At 37.7% G+C, this 18867-nt stretch overlaps 2 pseudogenes across 2 annotated transcripts in view; one reads left to right on the forward strand and one right to left on the reverse strand.

Moving 5' to 3' along the window:
- The first annotated feature begins 4108 nt into the window (after window positions 1-4108).
- LOC145813786 (cytosolic sulfotransferase 15 pseudogene) lies at window positions 4109-7638 on the forward strand (annotated as a pseudogene). The gene is made up of 2 exons (XR_014357114.1): window positions 4109-4907; window positions 7040-7638. The product of XR_014357114.1 is annotated as a cytosolic sulfotransferase 15 pseudogene (transcript).
- Window positions 7639-8605: 967 nt separating this feature from the next.
- LOC114257052 (prolycopene isomerase, chloroplastic-like) overlaps window positions 8606-18867 on the reverse strand; it is a 50364-nt pseudogene continuing 40102 nt past the window's right edge. Inside the window, exons 10-14 of the transcript XR_014357143.1 lie at window positions 12940-13013; window positions 12649-12850; window positions 12388-12546; window positions 10291-10527; window positions 8606-8984 (exon numbers count right to left, since the gene is read on the reverse strand). The product of XR_014357143.1 is annotated as a prolycopene isomerase, chloroplastic-like (transcript). The remainder of the gene's footprint in view (window positions 8985-10290; window positions 10528-12387; window positions 12547-12648; window positions 12851-12939; window positions 13014-18867) is intronic.

The raw sequence follows: 18867 nt of genomic DNA on the forward strand, positions 1-18867 counted from the left end.
AAATCCACTAGTGGATATATCTTTACTCTGGGAGGCACTGCTGTTTCTTGGAAATCCACGAAACAAACATGCATCGCACGATCCACAATGGAATTTGAGTTTATTGCTTTAGACAAAGCAGGATAAGAAGCAGAATGGCTTCGTCACTTCTTAGAAGACATTCCAATATGGCCAAAACCTATGCCAGCTATCTGAATTCATTGTGATAGTCAATCTGCAATAGGCAGGGCACAGAATCATATGTATAATGGTAAGTCACGACATATTCGTCGTTGACATAATACCGTAAGGCAATTGCTCTTAAATGGAATAATCTCAATAGATTATATAAAATCTAAAGAGAATATTGCAGATCCGTTAACAAAAAGTTTGCCAAAAGATCAAGTGTATAGTTCATCGAAGGGGATGAGATTAAAGCCCATTACATAAGAGTCATCATAATGGTAACCCTACTTATATGACTGGAGATCCCAATAACTAAGTTCAAAGGGACAACTAAGTTATGTGTGGCTCACCGGAAATCACCAAAGGATTAAAATTCCCTACCCATTCCTATGGTGAGAGTGATATCTGCAACATGTGTTGTATGTAGGGGTCTAAGGATAAGCTTAACTTTGAGTGATTACTTATATCTTGATTTAGGCATATAATCAAGACAGGTATAAGAGATACTCACAATAAGAATCACCTATATGAGTGTTGAACTGGAGCCAGTTCTATGAGAATAAAAAGGCTAAATTCTCTAGAAGCACTCATGAACAACCAGGAGCGTTCAAGGACAAAATGAACACAACCGTGAGAACCACGATGTGTCAGACGATATTTTGTATAAAATCTATTGTCTTGGCTTACACAAACGGCTGAACAATTCAAGGCATCATGTCCATTGGTTAGCTAGTAAGTCCGATAGGTTATCACTAGGGAATGTTCAAGGCCGAAAGCTACCTATCCTGATGCAAGATATTTTCGATTTGTACTCTTTCAACAAAATTCTACATATTGTTACATTTCTGTTGTCATCAAAATCCATTCATGTAGGAGATTGTTAGAAATGGTTTTGAAGTTTTGAAAAAATCTGATTTTTCTTCAACTTTGGTCTATTTTTAGGTGGGACCCATGCGCCAAATTTGGCGGGTCTAAGTGGTAATGCGTTCTATGCCGCGTTGTGATTCACGTAGTATATTTGGTTACTCAAAACCATTATCGGGTGAATGGAAAATTGAAGCCAAAGTGAGCTCCATGGAAATAGAGTTTTTGGTGGAAATTCCTTAAGGTTTGAATAAAGGCTTGTCCCACAATGATTTGGTGGGAAATTTAGAGTGGGTTTATAAAGCTGGGGGTTGGAACTTGTGGTAGGGCCAAGGGGCACCCAAGTTTTGTAGAGATAGAGGTTATAGGCAAAATGGGCTAGATCCATTGGACCCAAAATAAACACACACGCACGCGCCGCCGCCTTTCGTTCGGTCGGCTAGGCTTGGGCGCAGGTGCGTGGTGTGTGATTGGGTTGGGCTTGTCCGGTCCAATACCTATCTTTTTGGGCCAAAAACATTTGAAATTTATTTTCTAAAATTAAATTCTAATTTTTTGGAATTTGAATTTCGGAAATTGAATTCAAAATGGGCTCTGTTTTTTCCCTCCACCAAGACAGATTCAAATATGTTAAATACGGGTTTTAGATGTTCAAATTTTGAACCTAACAGATTTCTATCTGTTTATTCAAACCGAATAGGTACCATACCTGTTCATTCAAATCTGTACTTGTTTAATTCAAATTAAACAGCCACCACTCAATCTCTAAATAGGCAGCCCCTCATTTGATGTTTTCACTCCAATTTCGTCTAAAATTTTGCCTGCCCTCTTTGTATTTTTTCTGCATAATTTTTCTTGTGAGAAAGAGTGTAAACACTTAGTGTGTTTGTTGCACAAACAATTTGTTATGCTGTTATTGTTTGCTGTTGATCATTTTATCCTGAGAGATAGACGTCCACGTTCTGAAAGCACCGTGGAGAGAACGAATCTGTCTTAAGGACACAGTGTTAAACACTGGACTTGATCAGAAAATTTGTTCAAAAATTAATTTGATAAGTAATTAATTTATAAAATAGATAACATCGTTTAATAAAATATATAAATTTTTAATTTTCTGAATTTAGATTCTATTTTTTATTTGTTTTTAATATAAACCACATGTCTTTTTTTGTTAAGTAAAATGGAATTTAATCATTAAACACAATCTGGGTGCATAAAATTTTTTTAAAATACTATTTTTATTAAGTTCAATAATTAAAATAATATTATTTTCATCAATTTTACATAATGAAAATAGATAGATAGTTTAGATTATAAATAAATAAAAAGATTAGAGTTCAAATTGACAAAATTGAAATTTTAAAGTTTATTTTATTATAAGGGTCAAACCATTGAATTTTTTTATTTATAATTTTCCCTAATAATTATTATATCACATATCGCTTTTATTCCAATAAACCAAACATTGCTCAATATTATTTTTAAAAAATTATATCAAAGAAAATTTGTTTACAAACCAAAAACTTAGACAAAAAAAAATATTTATAATGAAGTGTCAATGACGTTTTTGAAATTATGAAGATAATGGTAAATTGTATTTTGATTGAAAATAAAATAACCAAAAGATGTTATATTATTCTATATATAAATTTGTATAAACTTCTATTGGGAAAATTACACACACACACACACACACACATACACACACACACACACAAACCTACGGTTTGAACCATGTAACAAAATAAATTCTAAATTTTTAATTTTATCAATTTAAACTTTAAAATTTTGATTTATTTTCAATCTAAATCATTTTCCTATTTTTGTTAAATAAAATAGATGAAAAAATTTATCTAAAATACAAATTTTGTTGAATTTAATGACTAAAAATATATATTTTTTACTTATTTTATTTAACAAAAATTGGCAAATGGTTTGAATTGAAAGCAAATCAAAAGTTTAAGATTTAAATTGACAAAATTAAAAATTCAGAATTTAGTTTGTTACAGGGTTCAAAACTCTAGTTCTCTTTCTTTTTTTTTTTTGGTACTTTTCCCAATTCTATTGGTATATCGTTACTCTTAATAAGAATTGGAGATTATTGCATTATGTTTGATTAGGATGGTTAAGCTTTAAACTCAGCTCTACACAGTTGGTAGGGTAAAAAAAAAAAAGAAAACAAGCAAACAAACAAACAAACAAAAAAACAAACATAAATATCACATTATAGGTGGATCCCACCCATTAGAACTCTACCTCGAGCTCTCTTTTTAAAGCTCCAAAGCATTTTTGAAAAATTTATCATTTGTCAGATACATAGTTTTTTTTATAGCAATAATAATCTTATCATAAAAGTAAAAATTTAAAACTTTACCAAAAATACTTGTAAAACCAGCTCAAAAAAATATTTGAAGATCATTTGTCATCATTGAATAACAATAATTGTTAATATGACAAATTTATGTACAATACTTTATTATCATTCCATGTGTCACAGTTTTAGTGATTTAATGGGTCCCTACTCATATTTATTATGAATAGAGTATTGATAGATAATGATTCAATATGATATCACCTGTAATTGAGTTTTTATGATTGTCGATATAAAATAAAAAAATTATGATTATAACATTTTAGATTATTAGTTTGACAGAATTAATCTAAATTGTAAATTTATTTGATATAGCTTTTTATATTATGTTGTTTTTAATATAAAAAAAGAAGAAAAAGAAAAAGAAAAAGAAAGAGAGGTTAAATTTGTTTGGTTACATATTATGTGCAAATATCTAACATCCACTCAAAAATTATAATCATGACAAAAGAAATTGAGTTATTTTGTCCATATGTATTAAGAGCCTTAGATAAGTTTCAAAAATTATTTTTTACAACTTAAAAATATTTCTCATTTTTTTTATTTATCAAATTAGTTGAAAAAATGCAATAAATTATACTAAAATTGCAATCAAACACAATTAGTGAATTTTTTTATTAAATAATTGATTTATAAGTGTTATCACAAAGAGACAAAAATTACAAACAAAATATTAAAATTTTAAAATTGTCCAAAAATAAAAAAAAAAAAGGGACAAACACAAAACAAAAGTCGAGCAAAAAGGAAAAGGAAAAAAGAAAGCCACAAACACTATAATAGTGTATGGATAACATTGGGTTATGCAGACTTTCAAAACCATTATCAAGATCAAGAATACTGAATTTGTGGAATACCTACAATAGCAACATACCCTCCCCACCTACCATGGAAAACACTCAAGGAAGGGAAAGCAATCCAATCATCAGAGACAAAGAAGAAGAAGATTGCCATGACAATCCACTAGCATTGCTTCCCAAAGAGAAGGGATGGACAGGTCTGGATCTCTATCTCTACCAAGGCTTTTGGTGCTCCTCAATGCATATTCAAGGCGTAATGTCTTTCCAACAACACTTCAAAGCTCACGACACTGACCTCATACTTGCCACCATGCCCAAAACAGGCACCACCTGGTTGAAGGCCTTGACATTTGCTATCGCCAACCGTCATTGCTACAACAACACGCTTTCCCAACACCCCCTTCTCACTTCCAACCCTCACGAGCTCATCCCTATTCACGAGATCAATCTGTCTGCTAATAAAGACAGCCATCAAGGCGGTCGTATTCTAAACCTCTCCAACTTTCAATCTAGCATTTTCTCCACCCATATGCCATACCATTCATTACCTGACTCAATCAAGACCTCCAATTGTCGGATTGTTTATCTCTGTTGCAATCCCTATGACTCCTTTGTCTCCGCCTGGCACTTTCTCTCTAAGCCTAGACCAGAGAGCATTGAACCTCTATCGTGTAATGATGCTTTTGACATGTATTGTAGGGGTGTCATCTGTAATGGCCCAAACATATTCCAATATGAACTACCCACATTAATGGACATTCACTAAATAATAACAATAATCCTTCCATCTTTCCATATTTGATTGAGAGAGTTTAATACAAAAGCCCCACATGCAGTATACATTCAATGAAATAAAAGAACACCTGAATCTATAGCATGTGAAACATCTAGTAGCAAACAAGATAAATAGAGTGCCCTTACGGGCTACAACTTCTAAGGCTTAAGTCTGGTTACACAAAAGTGGTCTCTCGGACCCAAACCAAAAATAGCCCTCGGCTTTACAATTAATCACAACAAAATAAGAGTACGCTACTCTTCTCAAAATACTTCCACACCCTCAATTCGACGGGATCACCACATCTTTACCTGCACCAAAACCCATAGGGGTGAGCACATAGCCTAGTAGAGAATCCTTAACAAAGTATGTACATTTATGCAAGATTCACAATATTTTATGCAAATGCATATGTTATGCCATTTAAAGGAAATCTCATATATTGCTTTTCTTGAAAATCACCATGCTTTCAGTTAACATTTATGCAACCTCATTAATTTCCACACATCCAATTTTAAATCATAAGGGGGCGGTAAATACATCACTGGTAATCCCTAGGCTGGTGTCTGCAAGTAGACTCTACGAGTACTATCAAACTGTCATTTTTACCGGTATTAACCGGAAGGCTTGACACTTATCCGCGCGGTTTTCTGGTCTTTCACCAAGGACACTCAGGCCATCTTATCAAATACAACTACACCCCCTATCCGGACTTACCACGTATTTACCCCTTTAACATTCTCATAAATCTTCATTACAATGTAACCTTTCCCAATGTAAATGATTTCCAAAACTCATGCCATGATGTATAGAAATGACAAAATTTACATGAAGATATGATGCAACGAATGACATACCATAACTCTTCTTTCATTCCTTTTCTTCCAATGCAAATCACACAAAATATTCACATGCACAACCAAAACTATCAACATGGCAATAACTTCTCATCATACATAATTGTTGGCATTCAACTCATATCAAGACTATAAGAAATTTTCAATATCAACTTTCAAGATTTCAATCCTCCAATCCATGATACTCAACAATTATCATATCACAAAATATATACATATATATTCTTATGCTCTTGGTAATAATTTTGAAAATAAGTCCTCTACTCTCTACATCAAGAGTATTATCAACTTCCCTTTTTCTACCACATTGTGAAACCCACACTCACACACCCATAGAAACCCAAGAAAAGATGTTTACTCCATGGATTTCCATGTTTTCACAAAAAGCCCCAATTTCTGGGTTTTCACAAAATCTAAGCATTTTTCATCTTCTTAAAAAAAAAATCTCACAACACACTTCAATCTCAACACTTATGACCTAACATTTCACAAATCCTTTTTAAAAGAAGTAAGGTGAGTTCTTCTTCAACAAAATCACCAATCTCTTGAGCCCAAACCCTCATTTTTGAAATACATGGAGAAGCTCACCAAAAACTAACCAAACTTGCATAAACACACATATAACTCAAAGGAAAATGCTACCTCAAAGGCTTGAGAAGGAGCAAGATGAAACCCTAGAGTTAGAAGATGAGAGAGAGCCTTGGATTGCTTCCACGAAATGAAACCCTAGCTTTGATTCTTTAAGATCTTGAAGGAGATGGTCATGTTCTTGACCCAAGATGGGCAAAATCAAAGAGGTGTAGATGTTTGAGGGGTTTTCTAGAGAGAAGGAGGAGAAATATATGTTTTAGAGTGAGAGGGAGATGAGTATAATGAGAGATACATTCAGTTCAAAATGATACAAAAAATAGAGTTTCGAACTGCCCAGTTGGCCGCTCGTGCGGCCCATTTTCTCCGTTCGTGCGCTCTAGACAGTAGCCCATTTTTTGGGTGTCAAGCTTGGTCGCTCGTGCGGCCCCTCCCACTGCTCGAGCGGCCCACTTCGGCACGTACGACCCTGGCCCAGTAGCTCAAAGTTTCAACTTCATCCCCGGCACCCCGAACTCACTCGTGCACCCTCCGGGACAAACAAAATTCAACACCGGAAGAAAAAGAATTTGGAAACCATTCCCAGACACTCCAATTCAACAAGAATAAAAAGAGAACGAAGTGAAGGAAGAGAGAATAAAGAAAAAAAAGAAGGCCGGTCATCACATCATCGATTTTGGGCCCTTCTGGGACAATGTATTGGGGTACTGGAAGGAGAGCCTGAAGTGGCCTCAAAAGGTGTTGTTTTTGATGTACGAGGACTTGAAAGAAGATATTATTTTTCAGATGAAGAGGCTAGCAGAGTTTATGAGCATTCCATTCTCTTTAGAGGAAGAGAGTGAAGTTGTGATAGAAGACATATCAAGGTTGTGCAACTTTAACAATATGAGAGAGTTGGAGGTGAACAAAATTGGTAAATTCGATAGACACTTTGAGAATAAGACGTTCTTCAGGAGAGGTGAAGTGGGTGATTGGATCAATCATTTTACACCTAACATGGTGGAACGCTTGAACAAGGTCATTGAAGAAAAGTTGGGTGGTTCTGGGTTAGCATTCAAGACTAGTTTGTGAAAATTTACTATGTTTGTTTCGTTGGACAAGATTACTGAAACTAGTAAGTCTTGGAATTCCATCTTTATCTCATGCTTGTTAGAAATGGTCTCTAGGGATTGGGCTGCTGTTTGTCATGCTTAGTGCCGGTTGTGATGTGTTGTAGTTTTGTTTCTTTGGTCTTCAGCTTTGTAGTTTCTGACTTTGTTGGAGGACTTCTTGTCCTCTCTTTGTTATCATCTTTGTTTCAATACAATTGTTTTTTTGTTGCTCAAAAAAACTATAGTTTGAGAATATTTTAGTCTTTCAACCCCCTAATTTGGACCCCCTTAATCCTTCAATTCTGTATCTCATCCCCTCCTATAAGACTCAATAGTCGCCTATATGGAGGATATACAGTCCAAAAGGGACTATCAATCTAGAGGTCCACTTTGATATATAAATGTGAAATTCAAGATCAAGCAGGATATATAACCCAATCTCATGCATTAATCCCCCCATAACCAATATGTAACAAGGATAAATGGACCTACTCTCTAGTTCCAAAAACTAATTATTCAAAACATAATTTATAATTTCAATCCAAAAAATTTCCAATAAGTTTTTACTTGAGTCTTATGCAAGTCTCCAAAAAATAGTTACTTCAGCAGGTCTAAACTTATATAATTCCCAGTCTATTTGTGCTTCTAATTTATGGTAAAAAATATCCAAACATCATCTTATGTGTTACCATTTCATTGGTTTAATAGGCTCTACCACTCACAAATGCTACCAATGCAGTGAAGGTAAATGTAGTCATCATCATAACAATATTGGTATGTTAACAACTTAAAACCAATATTTTCTATCTGATAGCTACTTTGATCTTTCTATGTGTGTAACAAAAAACCTCCTCCCCTACCCACACCGGGGGATCGAGTCTCACCATTACAAATGCAGCTTCCTCTTACTCCTACCAAGTATTAAAAAAATGCATCATAAAACATTTGAGTAATTTTTATTTTTGCTTCCAATTCAAAAGGTGGGCAAAAATCTAATTAAATTAGATTCCAAGATTTTTATTCAACCAATTTCAGTGAGGTTCATTTTAATTTCAGTGTCTGTTAAAAGATCGTGTATTATTTAATTTTTATAGAAAGACAAAAATACTTGTTTCTTAAAAACATTATATACAATATTAACAAACATACAACAAAATGAGGAAAAATTCAAGAGAAACATTAAACAGAACTCACCAACTTTTATCATATTCCGACAGCGTCAAGAAGCTTCGAGTGTTGAGACACAGAAACCAATGAGTTTGTAACAATGGCGCCACCAGGAGCAACTGCTGGGACTCCGATACCAGGGAATGTAAAATCACCGCAGCAGTAAAGCTGTGGGATCGGAGTTTAATGTCCGGGAAAAGTGCCTTTACTGGCCTGTATAGCTGGCCCATAAGTTCCAACCAACTTCACTTCACACTTCTCGTGATCAAAACCTGGACCAACAGCACGCTCCATGGCCCTCCACAGGACATGGATTGGTAAGGAATAATAAGAATTGCTTTAATAGGAAAAATAATTATCTTGTTTCATACACTAAATACAGATTATCTGGAAATAATCTGATGGCACATGAGCATTTGAGAATTTCAAAGAATAAAAGAGAACAATCAGGAATATTATCAAGGAAGCTAATAGGGAACTCAAAAATTAAGTCGACAACATTCCAAGAATACACAAAAATATATGCAATTTTGACCATTTTTTTTGTAGAAAACTAAAAGACATGATGGTTCAAATATTGTCACATCATACATGGTAAAATCAAGTTGCTTCAATTATTGGAAAAATTATGTACACCTTGAGACTTTCTTAAGAAGTTCCACCATAGGTAAAAATCAAAAGAATGCCAAACCTTATGAAGGTTGGACACAATGCACAAGGCTCCTACTTACAATAGGGTTTGGGAGAGATAGTAAGTAGGCTTCTTTCCCTCCACATTTTTGTGGAGAGGCTGATTCACGTGACTCAACCCCACGCCATAGAACATGGAGCTAATAACACTCGTCATCGCTCTAGGTCACAACCTGCAATGCAGAAATTTATGCATACCATACATATTGTTCTTAAATTTGACAATTAACTAGAAAACATTGGGTCTAATTGAACAAATCAAGCTTTAAGATGCAAACAAAACCTAATCAACAAAAAAAAACATGTACAACTTCCTCAACCTTTATACCAAAATAAAATTCTAAATGGACTGTCATTAAAATGTTCCATAATAAGTTAGCTGAACTCAGGGCCGGTCTTGAGGGCAAGCAAGAGAGGCTTGCGCCTTGGGCCCCTAAATTTGGGCTAAAAGTAGGGGCCCCTAAATATAATTTTGTATTTTAGATATTAAAAAAAAAAAGCCCAAATACTATAGGCCCAATTGAACATGAGGCCCCAAAAAAAGCAACAAGACTAGATTTATTTATTTATTTATTTATTTTTTTTTTTTTAAGTATTTGTAATGATTGCTTCCTATCTTAATACATGAAAGTAAATTTTTATTTATAATTTTAATCATTATATGTGCAAGTAAATTTTCTTTTTTCGCTACAAACAAATAAAAAATTGTACCTTATTGTTTTATCTATGAATTTTTTTTTTTCAATGTAAGAAGGCCCCATTTCCGAAGTGTCGCCTTGGGCCCCCTAAATCTCAAGGCCGGCCTTGGCTGAACTTGCTCTATTATTCCTTCTGATAATGTTGAATTTTACGATTTTCAATTAGTGCATTTTTCATGAATGACAACATAAGAAAAGCCAATGACAAAAGTTGCCAGTAAGCATACCTCAGATCTTTTAACTTTGAGTTCTTTGTATTCAGCACTTTCACGATCAAGTCCTTCCCAGAGTCCAAACGGTTCGGTTCCTGGCATATAGGCATGTAACACGTGTTTCCCAGGGGGTGCAAGATCTAGAATAGGCACACTGGGTATAGATATCAAAACAACATTTTGATTAGCATTGACTCCTCTGTCACAATCATTCACAACTATATGATGAATCCTCAAGTCCTTGCTTATACCCTAATAAATAAAACATACGTTATATGTATTTATTCAGATTTAGGAAAACACCATCCAAAGCAGTGGCAGATGAAGCCTAGTTAAAAGATTACCAGCATTGAGAAAAAGTCGTCATGCCACAGATGTTAACAATTGAAGAGAGCACAAAGCTAACATTATGTAACATATCCCACAAAATAGGCAACAATCTATTTAATTTGTTTATGTAACAGTAATTTCTTAGCATTAACACTTTGTGATTTCAGTTTCTCCAAATGGTGATTCAATTCTACTATTTTTCAACTCGTCTCAGCGATATTAGAAAAAGAAAAAAAGAAAAAAATATCTCTTTAAAGAGTTAAGATTGACTTAAATATACTGTGCATTATCACCAATAGATGATGCATTTTTAGCAAGCCTCACCCAAGCCTTGACATTCACACATGGGAAACTTTTTGTTGCAGTCTGCAGTTGGTAAACAAGGATCGGTTGTTTAGCAAGGTACAAAATGTATCGTCAAATATTCAAATAATTCCACAAAATCTAGTTTCATTCAAGTAACAGCTTCTAACCATTTAAAAGGATCTTCTGATCAATCCAGAGATCATTTGGATTCCATTAGTAATGAGGATTCAGGACGTCACACATTGATCAATCAAACAAAGATTCAACAACTAAAAGAAATAGAGATTCTTTGGGATATATGATGATATGCAACCGTTAGGTGTGAAATAGTGCACTGGATTATCAGCTTTCAACATGAATTGTGCAAATTGAATAAAGCATATCATATATATAATAAATTTGCAAAGTTGATAGCAAAAGTAATCTAGGTTACAGGAAACCTTCTGTTGACTACAAATATAGAGCAAACCAAACCCAAGAAGCCCATGAAATGAGCAGACATGGAAATTAGGATATTGCACCGGAAAAGGATAGAGGCAATAGAAAAATAAATCACTAGCACATGATTCATGAGAAATTTATGACAGCAGCAGCAACAACACAACAACAATAAGATTAGATAATTTGGTCAAGATGGTTTATGTTAGACAACCCAGTGACAGTAAAATGCTTGATCTCTCACATCCTTCCCCAAGACCTTACTGTGAGAAACTCGAACCCAAAGGATAATAGGACTTGAACTTAGATTTGTCTAACATGATATCAAGGCTTTGAACCTATAACGTATTAGATTATCTGGAAAGACTTGAACCCGAGACCTAATAGGATCAAAGCTACCCAAAAAAGTTAAAGCTATTTAGGATTTGGGCCAAACAACACATATCAAGCCATTGTACCTTCCCTCACACGAGACCCCCTTCTCACATGTCAACAAACAAATGAACCAAATAGGTTGCAAGTATACTAACATGCAAACAAGGTGCAAGCAGTAAAAATATAAAAGATGCTAAGCGAAAAGCATAATGGTGGAAAAAATAAACACACAGAGACTTGAAACCAAGTCCTACCAAAACTAATGCTTTGATGGTATGTTAGACAATCATCTCCCCTAAATGCTCAAGTTTAACCACTTGTCCGCTGAATTGAGATCAACATGGTTCATGTTGAACGTGGACATGAAAAATATTTTCTAAGGTAGTGAAATAAGACTTGGTGGCCTACATAACAGAAACTAACCCACAAACAGTGCAATGGCCAAACAGAACTTTTGCATCTGATATTGAATAGTTGGGGAAAAAAAAAATTTGCTGACATAAGAATATGTACAAATTAAATCTGCCATGGATGTGGAACATCCTCAAATCTAGAGTTCATAATGGATTTTGTAAAGAAGCACCTCACTTAGTGAACAAAAAGCTTCTTTTCCCCCCCCCCCCGTAATAATGATAAGCAAGGCTGGTTGCTACAATCACTCACCTCTGCATTAAAACTCAAATGAAGATGCATAAATGATTCACATTGAGCGGTCATTTTGATCCTATCCTGGTATGACTTTGGAATGACTTCCTTAGGTAATAGATCCAATTTGTCCCACGTAGAGGCATTACTAACAACAACCTTCTTAGCGTGTACAAACTGCAGCAAATATTTATTTTTATCAGTTAATGAATAAGAAAGAAATATAATTCAATCTGAATGAGAAATTCTGTATTTTTGTTACTTAAATCATTTACTCACTTGACCACTTCTTAGCTTTACTCCCACAGCTTGACCACTTTCAACAACAATATTTTCCACATGACTCTTGAAAGAGATCCGTCGTCCACCAAATTTCTGTAGTCCACGGACAAGAGCATTAACTGCCCCAGTTCCATGAATGGGATACTCCAGACAGCAACTTGGCTTGTACCATTCTGCAAACATGTATACCTGAAAAGATTGAAGCACAAAATTATTATATTATCAATAAAATAAGCAGCACAAGCATACTTATATTTCATAATCATACCACAGTCCAAACAAAATCAAGAAAGCATACCATTAGATTTCAACCCCGCAAGCAAGAAAGCTAGAAGATCTATCCAATTTCGCATAAAAGGCTCCTTCAGTATAGCGATCCCGGTTTTCCCTTTCGATATCTGTTGTATTCCGGACTTTGGTTCCGTGGAGTTGGTAGTTGTATCTATCTTGTTGTCATCCTTTGATTCCATTTGTTTGAGTTTTAGGATGTGTTGGGCATGTTTCGAGCAGGTGGGTTAAGCCTTGGTCTAAAATCTTGTTGCCAGATTTTTGGTCGTTTTGCTCGAGCGGGTCGTCTAGCGCTCGAGCGGAGATTGCACACTCCCAGTATTTTTGGTGCTCTGCAAAACTTCTGCAGGTGTGATTTCTACGCTCAAGTGGATTTCCTGCGCTCGAGCGGGTTGCGCTCGAGCGGGCTTGTTGGAGCTTGAGCGGGTAATACATTTTTTATGTAAGTTCTGGGAGGGGGAAATCTACGCTCAAGCGAACTGGTTTTCGCGCTCAAGCGGATGTACTTTATTCTTGTGTTTGGCGCTCGAGCGGGCCTTTTTGAGCTCGAGCGTGTCCAAATTTTTGTGCTTGACGCTCGAGCGTCCTGTTCTTCGCTCGAGCGGGAATGTCATATATCAGAAGGCAGTTAGGCATTTTTGAATCACTTTTTACATTCACTCTCTCTCTCTCTTACTTTTCCAAAACTGATTTTGAGAGCCTCTCTCTCTAGAAACTCCCTTCTCTCTAGGGTTTGATCTAGTTAGAGTGCTTCCCTTTCCTTTGGCCTTTGTAAAAGTTGTGTTGATCGTCGAGGGCTTCGTTTTGATCCATGGATCTTGGAGTTTGGAGCATTTTGGTTTTCTTCATCTCCTTCCCCTGGGCTGCGAATTTGAGGTAGGGATTCCTACTCACTCTTATGGGTTTTGACCTAGATTTTGACCTTTTGTATAAATGATTTTGGGTTTTGGAATCTAGGGTTTCAAATGTGTAATTTTGAAAAGAGGGTTTTTTTTTATTATTTTGAACCATAAATATGTCTTTGGGTTGCAAAATGTGTATATTGAGGTTGTTGGTAATATTTGGACCCTTGGGGTCAATATTGTGGAAAAATGTAGAAAATGCCATGTTTGGGTATGTTGGGTCATTAGGGTAATGAATGACACTTGTTGAGAAATTATGGAATTGAGTAGACTATAATGAAATTGACTCATTATGTGATGGACTAGTGAAGTTGGATTTATTAATCACTCACTTTTGAAATATTGATAAATCATTTGTTTAGAAATAATTGCTTTGGGCTACCGGTAGAGGGTAGTCTTGATTGTTGTAGACAATGCATGATGATTAGGCAAACTAAAACTAATCAATTGGATGTGTCATAGAGTATGACGGTTGAAAGAATACATTAACTTTATGTATTGATTGAATATGTATATGACCTATGTGTATATACGTTGTGTTGTGTGGGAGGAGATAGGGGATGTACTCCACGGTTTAGGGGAAGATAGGGGATGGACCTCTAAACCGGATACTGTGTGGAAGAAGATAGGGGATGGACTCCGTTGATACAGCTCATATGCTTATTAGTTTGTGTGTTGATATAGCTCGTACGCTTATTTATGGAAGTGTTGATATAGCTCATATGCTTATCTGTTGAATTGTTAATGTAGCTCATATGCTTATCTATCGAAGTGTTGGTATAGCTAGCATGTTTATCTATTGTAAAATGGGAAAGGTTTAATATGAGTCACCGTCTCATTTAAATTGGAGGCCAGGTTCTGAGCCGTTGTTGTGAATTGTGAATCTGATAAGAAATGGATAATGAAATGAAATATGGACACAGTGGTCATGTAATGGAAATGGTGTTTGAATTGATTTATGAGAGTCAAACATTTATCAATTGCTAATGTCTTAGTTACTGCTCATATTGTGTTTAGCATATCTCTACTGGGCGTTGACTCACCCTTTATGGGACATCATTTTCAGGTACAGGTAGCATGCCACCTCCAAGGACATAGTTTGGATGGTTATGGGAGTTGAAGACTCTTTTTGATTATTTTGTTTGTATTACATTTATATCAAGCCAAGGGCTTATTTTGTATAGAGTTAGTACTCTTCTCTTTGTAACCAACTGTTGACTTGGAAAGCTGTAAGCCCGTAGGGCATTTGCTTTTGTTGTTAACATGTAATACTGTTGTAAGAACTACTCTGATGAATAGAAAGGTGTTGATTTCTCTTATATCATGGCATGTCTAAAATGATGGGTTTTATGTATTATTTTGAGGGCGTTACAACTTGGTATCAGAGCTACCGGGTTCGAATACTTTGGGTACGTGGGAAGTGATTAGTATCACAATGGGTTTGTCTCGCTTGTTAGAGACTTGTGTGTACTGTTATGTGCTTATGTGATAACAAGTTTATGTGACTACTTGGGTATGGGATTTAGTTTCTAAGATATTGATTGGATCCTAGGGTTTCTGTGAGTCTTATTGGAAAAGCATTTGATCAATGCTGTTTCTAACCGGAACTCTAGTAATGCCTCGGGACTATCATTATCCAAAAATGAAATTCGTAAGTGCTTATGTGTTTATGTGTTTATGTGGAGTGAATTACAGTTGTCCATGTAGTAGGACGCGAGTGTTTAGTTTCGGCACCTTCATGAATGTGCTAATGTTCTTGTTACCTTTATTAGGATGTCAGGACGAGGACGAGGACGAGGACGTGGTGGTAGGCGTGGCAGGCGTGGTAGGCAGGAGATGCCTTTACCGGATGACATTTCGGCAATGCAGGAGGGAGTTGGTCAGGCCAATGTGGCCGAGCCAACGGGTCAACAGGCTATGAGTGCCTTGGCCCGAGAGATAATAGGAGCTTTGGGTATTCTCAGAGCTGGGAATTAGGATCAGGCCCACGTTGCTGAGGCATAGCCTTCTTTTTTGAAGAGGGAATTCTTCCGGTCTAACCCGGACGAGTTTGTTGGGGATCCGAAGGAGCCACTTAAGTCTGACGAGTGGTTGGAACAGATGGAAAAGACATTCGAGATGCTTGGCATCGAGGACGGGGCTTTAAAGGTGACCTTGGCATCCTTCCAACTGAAGGGAGATGCGGGTCAGTGGTGGAAGTACGAGTAGGGCAGTGTTGGTGGTGCGTGGGAGGCCTTTGTGAATGTTTTCCAGGAGAAGTTCGTATCTTCAGCTGCTAGGGAGAAGCTGAGGGAGCAATTTTGCCAGCTTAAACAGCAAGGTTTGTCAGTGGCCAAGTTTGAGGCTACTTTTACTAGCTTGTCCAGGTTCGCACCTGAATTTGTGGCGTCCAAGGAATGCCGTTGCTTAGAATTTGAGCGGAAGTTGAGGCGTGGACTCAAGTTAAGGGTTGGCGGGACCTTTATTCGAGAATATAGACATCTGGTGGATGCTGCAGCTCATATGGAGATTATGATGCAAGAGGAGGAGGAAGGGTAGAGAGGCTCCAAGAGGAGCCAAGATGGTTAGGGTGATGGCAGGAGACAGAGGGGTTTTAACCCTCAGCAGTTTCAGGGCGGTTTGGCTAGATCGACCTTTCCAATGCCAAGTGCAGGCTCCGGGAGAGGCAATCAGGGAGGTTTGACTTGTTTCACTTGTGGCCAGCTGGGTCACAAGTCTTCAGTTTGCCCACAGAAGGGAGGAGGTCAACGAGCTGCTTCTTCTTCGGCTCGACCTCAAGGCCAGAGTCAGGGCTGGGGCCAGCCACTGTCTTGTTATCCGTATGGTCAACCAGGGCACCTGAAGAGGTTTTGCCCACAGTTGAGTGCCACCTCAGGAGCGTCTGGTTCTAGGCAAACGCAGAGTTTTCAACCAGCTCAGTCTATGCAGGCCTCGAGGGCCAATCCGAGAGCTTCGTCGTCCCAGTCAGTGCAGCAGTCTTTTGCTCCTAGAGGTGAGCAGGTGGATCAGGGGCCTACAGGGCGCGTGTATGCTGTTTCCGCGCAGGACCTAGTACCAGCTCCATCAGTTGTGAGAGGTGCCTTTCTGTTTTGCAGCTCGGTTGCTAGTGTGTTGATTGATACGGGTGCATCTCATTCTTTTATATCTGTTGCATTCGCATCTGTGTTGGAGTTGGAGTTGGCACTATTAGCATCTCATATATGTGTTGTATCACCTGTTGGGGGTGAATTGATTTTGAAACACGGATGTAGAGGTTGTGATATAGAGGTCGCCGACTGTAGGCTTCCTTTTCCTTTTGTTGTTATGCCCATGACGGGTTTTGATGTTATTTTGGGTATGGACTGGCTATCGTCATACCGAGATGTTATTGATTGCTACCGCCAGAGGGTCACAGTTTGTACCTTGAGCGGGGAGTGTTTCCATTTCTTGGGGGATCGGGTTGGTAGTGTGTTGCCACCGGTGTGTGTTACCACCGGTGTATGATCCGCGAGGGCGGAGTGAGCTTAGTGGTCTTCTTACTAGCCTTTTGAGTAGTGAGTGTGATGAGACCCAGATTGTGTTGCCGAGGGTGGTCTGTGAGTATTCGGATGTCTTTCCCGAGGATCTCGTTAGTTTGCCACCTCACCGAGAGATAAAGTTCTCTATTGATTTAGTGCCCTGCACGGCGCCGATTTCTATGGCACCTTACCGTTTTGCCCCAGCCGAGTTGAGTGAGTTGAAGATTCAGCTCCAGAAATTGTTAGATAAGGGCTTCATTCGCCCTAGTGTTTCGCCGTGGGGAGCACCGACCCTCTTTGCTAAGAAGAAAGATGGTGCCTTGAGATTGTGTATCGATTACCGGAAGTTAAATAGGGCTACGGTTAAGAATAAGCGCTCTATGCCTCGTATAGATGATTTGTTTGACCAGTTGGAGGGTTCCTGTTGTTTCTCTAAGATAGACTTGAGATCGGGTTACCACCAGTTGAGGGTCAGGGCGGAGGATATTCCTAAGATGGCATTCTGTATGCGGTATGGCCATTATGAGTTTCTGGTGATGCCATTTGGGCTTACCAATGCACCGACAGTCTTTATGGACTTGATGAACTGGATCCTCCGGGAATTCTTAGATCGATTTGTAGTCATTTTCGTGGACGACATTCTGATCTATTCGCCTTCTGATGAGGAGCACGAGGAACATTTAAGAGTGGTGCTTGAATTGCTTAGATCCCATAGGCTGTATGCCAAGTTTGGGAAATGTGAGTTTTGGCTAGGAGAAGTCAAGTTCTTAGGCCATGTGGTATCCGGGGAAGGAGTGTCTGTTGATACGTCCAAGGTTGAGGCAGTGCAAGATTGGGCATAGCCTAAGAGTGTCTTTGAGATCTTCAGTTTTCTGGGATTAGCTGGGTATTACCGCCGGTTTGTGAAGGATTTCTCCAGGCTAGCTTCACCATTGACTAGATTGACGCGGAAAGGGATCAAGTTTGTGTGGAGCGAGACTTGTGAAAAGTCGTTCCAAGAGCTGAAAGTTAGATTGACCACCGCTCCTGTTTTGATTATTCCGAAGAGAGGGTTGGGTTATGTGGTTTATTGCGATGCCTCACGAGAGGGTTTGGGTTGTGTGTTGATGCAAGAGGGGAAAGTGGTAGCTTATTGCTCACGTCAGTTGAAAATACACGAGAAGAATTACCCTACGCATGATCTTGAGTTAGCAGCCGTGATTTTTGCCTTAAAGATTTGGAGGCACTACCTGTATGGTGAGAGGTTCGAGGTATTCTCAGACCATAAGAGTTTGAAGCACCTATTTACATAGAGAGACTTAAATTTGAGGCAGAGAAGGTGGATGGAGTTCATTGAGGACTATAATTTTGAGTTGCACTATCACCCGGGAAAGGCCAATGTTGTGGCCGATGCCCTTAGTAGGAAATCCATTGGTGATGTAGCATGTATAGCCATCTGGGAATGAGAGATGTTGGGTGCACTGGGCGAGTTTGATTTGCTTCTGGACGAATCCGTTGAGGCTGCGACCTTGTTTTCTGTTGTTGCGTAG

The sequence above is a fragment of the Camellia sinensis genome, chromosome 2, assembly GCF_055761805.1.
Source record: "Camellia sinensis isolate YWXY chromosome 2, ASM5576180v1, whole genome shotgun sequence".
Lineage (NCBI taxonomy): Eukaryota > Viridiplantae > Streptophyta > Magnoliopsida > Ericales > Theaceae > Camellia > Camellia sinensis.